Below are 7,039 nucleotides of genomic sequence, written 5' to 3' on the forward strand. Positions count from 1 at the left end.
TTCTTAAAATGTTCCTTTCACAGCTGAAGTATGAAAACTATCAACAATGTAGAACAGAACACCGGGTTAGCTTCTAGCTTCTAGCTCCTCAGGCATGGAGTTTCTGAGGTGTTGCTATCGCAGTAGATACGAGCTTGAACCAGAAAGACACAGCTTACATTAGACTAAAAGTTTTTGTCTTTATACTCAACTAAAGTGAAATAATGATCATATTTCCACTTTGAGAAACTCGTCTTGCTCGCCTCGACTCGCCATTACTGCCGCACAGACCTGAATAAACGGAGACACGCCCACAGTGCGTCTTCTTCCTGTTTACAGTGATTCATCCTCCAATCCTACAATGTTTCGTTGCTGTAAACAGGTCAGACTGTAGTCTACACTTCAGCCCAAATGAATTATTTAAAAAAAGTAACAGGTAACGATCATACGGTAACGGTAATGGAGTTACTTTATTTTAACACACCAGACGCCGTTACGTGTCTGTGCTGTTTTCTACTCCCTCCTTGTGTTGGCTCTGTCTTCAGCTCTCTACTATATGTAGGTGGAGTCACCTGGTAATTGTAATGGAGGCCTGGGGAAAAAGGACCAATGAAGAGCAAGAGCCTGACCAGAGGAGGCGGAGCCTACAGTTCAAAAGCAGCCACCTGAAGTGACCACTGTTTGCTGATGTAAGTTAACAATAGATTAAATGAAAAGGTATAAGTTATCATGATAAATTATATATCATTCTAAAGGTCTAAGCCTCAAGCATCAATTTTAGATCACTGTTTTCCAATAGAACGCTTATAACAAATGTATTACCTAAATTTGTGTAAACAATACACACAAACAACATGCATAAAAAAACAGTACTTACACTATAATTGTAATAACGAGTTACAAACGCATCCAAACGCACAATTGCTGCAAATTCCTGTTTATTTGAAAGATAAGGTTCCACTGAACAACATACCGTCTTATGACATCTTGGTGGTAAAAATAAAATTTCTGGTAGAATATAGTGTTAAAAACAAATGAGAGTAACCACTAAAAAGACAAAGACAGGTAGAATCTTATCAGTGATACAACTGAACTCTGCAGGTGTTTGTGGAGACGTTTTGCTTTGCACCACCTTTCATTTCCAATCTTTTATTTTCAGCCAGTAGCAGTGTGGAAACAACATGTTCCATAGAAAATGTAGCCAATGAGTGCAGGATTTTAACGATACATGGGAGGTTTTTATTCCCCGTGTGGGCGAGTTCTTAGTTTTATTCATCTTTAGAAGCTCTTAGTGGAGAAAGAGCGCGGCGCACTGTGACGCACCTGGCAGGAAGTGGAATGCAGCTCTTTCCAGCTCGTGATAACTGAGCTTTGTTTACAAGAAATAAAAAAGAAAAGAAAAGCGACAGCGACCTGGTGATCTGCATGTGGATGGAAAATCTGAGTCTATTTTACATCTGTGAGGGAGAAAAGGACCAGAAATATTCTCAGATAAATGTTTGTAGAAATTACATTTTAATGATATCTTCATAAAATGTTAAATATACATACATGATACATGTGACTTTTAACCCAGTACTTTATTCAAGTACATCATTTATATAGAAACACGGTACACAGAGTATTGCATGATGGATTCTCTACATAAACATAAAAATATTCTTATTCATAACCATAAAGAATTTTCTTTTCCACAGGAATGAAAGTGTTGAAAACCAGCTTCTGGCACTTAAAGGTATCTATAGTGTTGATGTTTATGTCTTCAGTGTGTAAGACGATACAAGCACATTATTACTGCATGATACGCTTTTATCAAATAAACATATAATATCATTAGTGTGATCTGAGCAGCTTTCATTTCATTTAGTAAATTATTTTACACAACACACCTTTAACATGTACAGAAATGATCAGATTGTAGACTGTATTCATTATGCAGAGATAAAACATGCAGCTTTGTTCTATTATTTATTTATTTATTTTATATGCAGGACCCATGAAGAACTGCATCAGACACGTCACAACCACGACTGCTAAAAGACCTGGAATCGATGCTGCACAGCACAAACACAACAAAACACAATCCTCATCGCTTGTGCATTGAAACTCTTCATGATGCCAGTTATGATTTATTATCTACTAACTGGGTTTCTGCACTACTTAAAGGGAGTTGTAAACTTCCTGGTCTGACAGATGAGGAAAAATCGGTCACATCTGTGTTTTGTGTAAACAAGGTCAGTTATTATCTTCTGTTTTATTTAGTGTGCACAAAATTCAAACAACTTTATTGTTTAGCTGTGGATTTGAGTTTTCTCATTTGTAAAAGTGAATTCAGTGCCCTGATGTTCTAATTCTAAATCTAAGTCTAATAGTTTTCCTAAACCTGGTCTACAGTCTAGTCTTAACTCCTTAATGTTTGTTTTATATACCTGATTTGAGTACATGTTTGATTTAGTTGGATATTTGATGATCCTTTTCTTCGTTTATTTAGTCCTTAGCAGAGACGTTTCTGTCTGTGATTTTGGACAAAATCTAAGCAGAGAAAGAGTCTATGAGACATGAACTCCTGCAGTCTCTCTGTCGGGTTTATGTAGCCTTATGTGAACAGTGAGAAGACTCTCATAAAGCTCATGCCCTCGCCTACAGACTTCTTAAAGAAGGTGAGATTATATTGACATTTCATTACATATCTACTAAAAATTATTCAGACAATAATACAAAAAAGCAAAATTTGTCTGGTTCTTGTTTTTGTATTCTTTCTATACAGTGTATTTTAAGTCTGTGGTATTGTTTTGTTTCTTTGCAGACTTTCCTGAAGCCCTAAATTAATAATGGTCATAGTGACATTGGTAACATTGCATTAATGTAATAATATCTGATAGCCATTAGAGGCACTCTCGTGCTGCATGTGGGTGTGTTTGCAGTGTGCAGAGTAAACGAGTAAAAAACGCTGTGCAGTCATGTCTCCGGTTCTTTCTGCGCATGCTCCGAACTTAATGGTATAATATGTGTTTTATAGCATAATGATGCAAACAACAGTATTTACATTTATCACATTACTGTGCTGGAAAACAATACAAATTAAATAAAAAAGAAGAAAAAGTGTAGAAGAAGAAAAGCAGGACAAAGACAGAGGTAATGTGATGTAATGAATGGTGATGATCATATGAATAAACTCAGTTTAGTAAAAGTTTGTGAACAAACTTTATATTGGTCCAGTTTTTAAAGTTTATTCTAAAAGTTATAAATAGTGTAATAAGTGGAAAAGAAATATGAGTCAGTTCATGTCACACAGATTTTTTATTTATTTTTTCATTTCAATTCAGTGTCATTACAAAATAGGTTTAAATTTGTAGAGATTTTATTTGGACAAACATTTCAGACAAAAGAAATCAGCAACATATATTGGTCATCGTATCAGTCGACCTCTAGGTGTGAGTTTAAATGATATGCTCAGTTGTATGTATGAGATAATTGTAGTCTCTGTCTCTCAGAGAGACAGAGACTGTCTGGACGGTGAGACGCCACTAAGCGTTAATATTAAAATAATTACACTGATCTATTAGAGACACTTATCAGAAAAGTCCAAATCAAATCCACTCACAAGTGCAGCAGATTCATGTGATGTGAAATAATGTCCTAATGGCAGCAGCATTATACAGTCATATATATATTTCTATAAAAGAGCTCTGATACGGATTTCAGTCATTAAGAAGAACATCTTCAGAGGGTTTTTCTGTCCTGGTATCATAAGTGTAGATAAACATAGGTTGTGTTTAATTGACAGCCCTGATGAAGTCTGATGATCTGAAGAGGGTGGAGCTGAGACTTCAGACAGCAGACGGACTTCTGAGGAGGAACATCAGCACCACACGAGAGGTTAGAGGTCACCCAACCTGTAATTAATCCTGGAGGAATTAAGTGTGATTAGAGAGATAGCCATTTAAATGTAAGTGTGTGTGTATGTGTGTGTGAGTGTGAGTGTACAGTTCAGTGAAGTGCTGTTACACCTTCAGGACAGACTTCTGGCTTCAACACACTCCTCCTATATATATATACTGTATATAGAGATTATCGGTTGTTTGTACAGGATGAAGGCACTATAAAATTTTAATCACAGTCAATCACAATCTATCTCTCTATTATTGAATATTTTCCATGTAGTGAATACAAGGAGGAGAAGAAACAAGAAAACAGAGATCAAAATTAAATAAAACTTAAGCAAATAAAGATTAATAATATTTATACAGAATTACAAAAAGCATGCCTGACCCTGCCACTAGAGGGCAGTGTGAGACTGACTTGAGGATGTGACCTGTGAGTTACAATTCATCTGTTTCTATAACCAACTGCAGTTATGATGATAATAATAAGAATTATAAGTATTTTGGGGCTGTTATGAATTGTTCAAATCTTCCCTCTACCTCTCCTTTATTAGTGTAGTTACTGATAGAAAAAGTGAAAAGATTTTTAAAACAACTTTCATGCAAAAGATCTTGTGGCTCAATTAGATGAGATTTGCCTCTGGTTTGAGATTTTACTTGACTTTTAAAACAACAAAAAACATTAACACTTTTCTTTCACGTGAACAAGCTTTTTTTTCACAAGACTTTGTCTTACACTTCCAGTGACTGTAGCTGAAGCAGAAAGAAGCTTTTTAAAACTGAAACTGATGAAATCATACCTGAGATCCACCATGTCACAAGAGCACCTCAGCAGCCTCGCTGTCAGAAACATCAACCATACAAGTGCTGGTCAGATTTGCAACGATGATGTAATTGATGACTTTGCAACAAACAAAGCAAGAAAGATCTGTTTTAGGAAATGACTTTGTAGTGAAAATTTATTCAATTTGTTTGTTGTGTGAATTGCCAATTTATTATTATTTATTTTTATATTGTATTTATGTATTTATTTGTAAATGTATTTACTGTAAACTCTTATTAAATATAAAGTAAGTGCAGATTGTTGTTAGTTATTTATCTTTTTAGGTGGCAGCAGGATGGGGGCAGGTCATGACGTGGAAAGGAGACTCTCTGCTTGCAGGCTTCCTGTGACGTAGCTTCCTGTGTTTGACTGTGTTTTTAAACAAACTTTACTATTTATCTCTCCTTTTTCCTCTTTTAATAATCCTAAATTGTTTTGTCGTCCTGACTTGTGCCTGTAGTTAGTTAACTGACTATCACTAGTGTTGACTATATTCATTCCTCTCACTTTATCACATCTCTGTATCTTAACTCTATCTGCTATTATAAGCACTATGCCGGCTGTGTGTCTGCCTTTGAGCACAGGTGAGAACTCGTTCGATGTCCAGCTGTGAGAGCGAAAGCGGCTGGAACATCAGTGGACCACTGTCCCAGGTAAATTCTGGTTGAACCTAACGCTCCCAGCACCTCAACTCGTGTTTCTCTGCCCAGGCCCAGCGCAACAACTGTGGCCACAGGGTCACTCCGCACCGGTGCACCACGGACCCTGGATGCTGCAGCAGCGGAAGACACGAGCCAAGCCTGTCAAGACCAAGAACCGCTTCACTCTGAGACATCAGTTCATGCCTGATTGTATGCAGAAGCAGAGGGGCTTCCATCCATACCTGATGTGGTGCTACACAAGGTAAGCCTCCTGACATGTGGGCTTTGTTTTAACTTTAAAACCAAATAAGGAATATTGTTTCACAGATCATTGCTTCACTCTCTGCTTACAGTGTAACCAAAATAAGTTGCCACGGACCCACAGGGTCTCGGCTCCAGAGACTCAAATATCTCAAATATTCCAGCAGGAACTGGAAGCAGCTGTTTCAGTAAGCATCGTTTCTCTCAAGAGGGCTTTCTTCATTTTCCCACAGAATAAAATCAAAATCTACTGAATTTGCAAATGAAGCTTCAAGTGGATAATCTGTTATCAGGCTTGAACCCGTCCTTCTGTAACATTTCTATGGTATCTTCATGTGTAATATTTGTATTTTTTAATTGCACAGGTTTTATGATGATTGACTTTTCCAGGCCAGTAATCGTGAGAGGCTTCAGGACGAGCTGGAGGAGGCGAAAACAAAGCTCAGAAAACCAGGGTAACGCCAAGTTCATCGGGAGCTGTTAAAGTTATGATGTTGACCGAGTCCATCATTCATAACTGGTAAAACTGCTGAAACAAAATGACGAGGAAAGTCGTGCCTATTCTCCTCACCACCGCCGCTAAGAGATGGACTTTAAGAAGGCCAAGGTAAACAACCAAAGACGCCATTGTAGAGCATTTTCATTGTTCGGGATTGTTCTAATTACCATCCTGCAAAGTTGTACACTATTAAACCTTTAATGTAGCATATTGAATATGCATTAAGTCTCTAGCTTTGATTTAGGCCTCAGTAAATGATATTAGTAGTGATATTAAAGTGTGTGTGTGGTTTAGTAAGCTTTTGCTGCTGCTTATGTAATACCGGCTTTGTAAAAGTTTCATGTTAAAGCCTGTAATCTTTAACTGAGCACATGTTAACAGAGCACTTGCTTATAATTTATAGACCAATACAAAGAGGCTTGGAGAAATTGCTAGAGCTATATTACATAAAAGTGTGCTTCCTGTTGTTTAATATTCAAACAGCTGTTCCAAGTGTAACCGATGAAATGTTTATGAACGCCAGTAAACAAATATCTGCTTTTTACAACTTGTCACCTGACAGCTGTAAATATCTTCAATTAAACATGTTTCCTAAAGTACTTGATGATAAGATTTATTTGGGACAGAATTTCGGACGAGGAACTGGAAGAACGGCTGCGATGGAGAAACTAGCGCTAGAGCCACATCCGGAGCATCAGGTGAGTCTGTAGTGAATGTAGTCTGTGTCCTTTTCAGCTCTCTCCTGTGTTTATTTTGTGACAAAATTCAAAGCAAGTTGTGATTGTATGTTGTTCTTGAAACTAATTCAGTTTAATGCATGAGCATTTTAGTCATGACACATCATGTCTCTTGTGTTTCATTAAACTCGACGCAGTGCCAGACTACAAACAAGCTGCGCTATCAGAGGAGGAAATGGAGAACTTCAAATCGGTTGTTTGTACAGGATGAAGGC

The 7,039-nt window shown here is 37.2% G+C and overlaps 1 long non-coding RNA gene across 1 annotated transcript; it reads left to right on the plus strand.

Annotated features, from left to right (window-relative positions):
• The first annotated feature begins 5,720 nt into the window (after positions 1-5,720).
• Positions 5,721-6,024, plus strand: LOC124384797. The gene is made up of 2 exons (XR_006925612.1): positions 5,721-5,776; positions 5,979-6,024. It is a non-coding gene; the product is annotated as an uncharacterized LOC124384797 (long non-coding RNA).
• The last annotated feature ends 1,015 nt before the right edge of the window (positions 6,025-7,039 follow it).

The sequence above is a fragment of the Silurus meridionalis genome, chromosome 4, assembly GCF_014805685.1.
Source record: "Silurus meridionalis isolate SWU-2019-XX chromosome 4, ASM1480568v1, whole genome shotgun sequence".
In the NCBI taxonomy this organism is placed as follows: Eukaryota; Metazoa; Chordata; class Actinopteri; order Siluriformes; family Siluridae; genus Silurus; species Silurus meridionalis.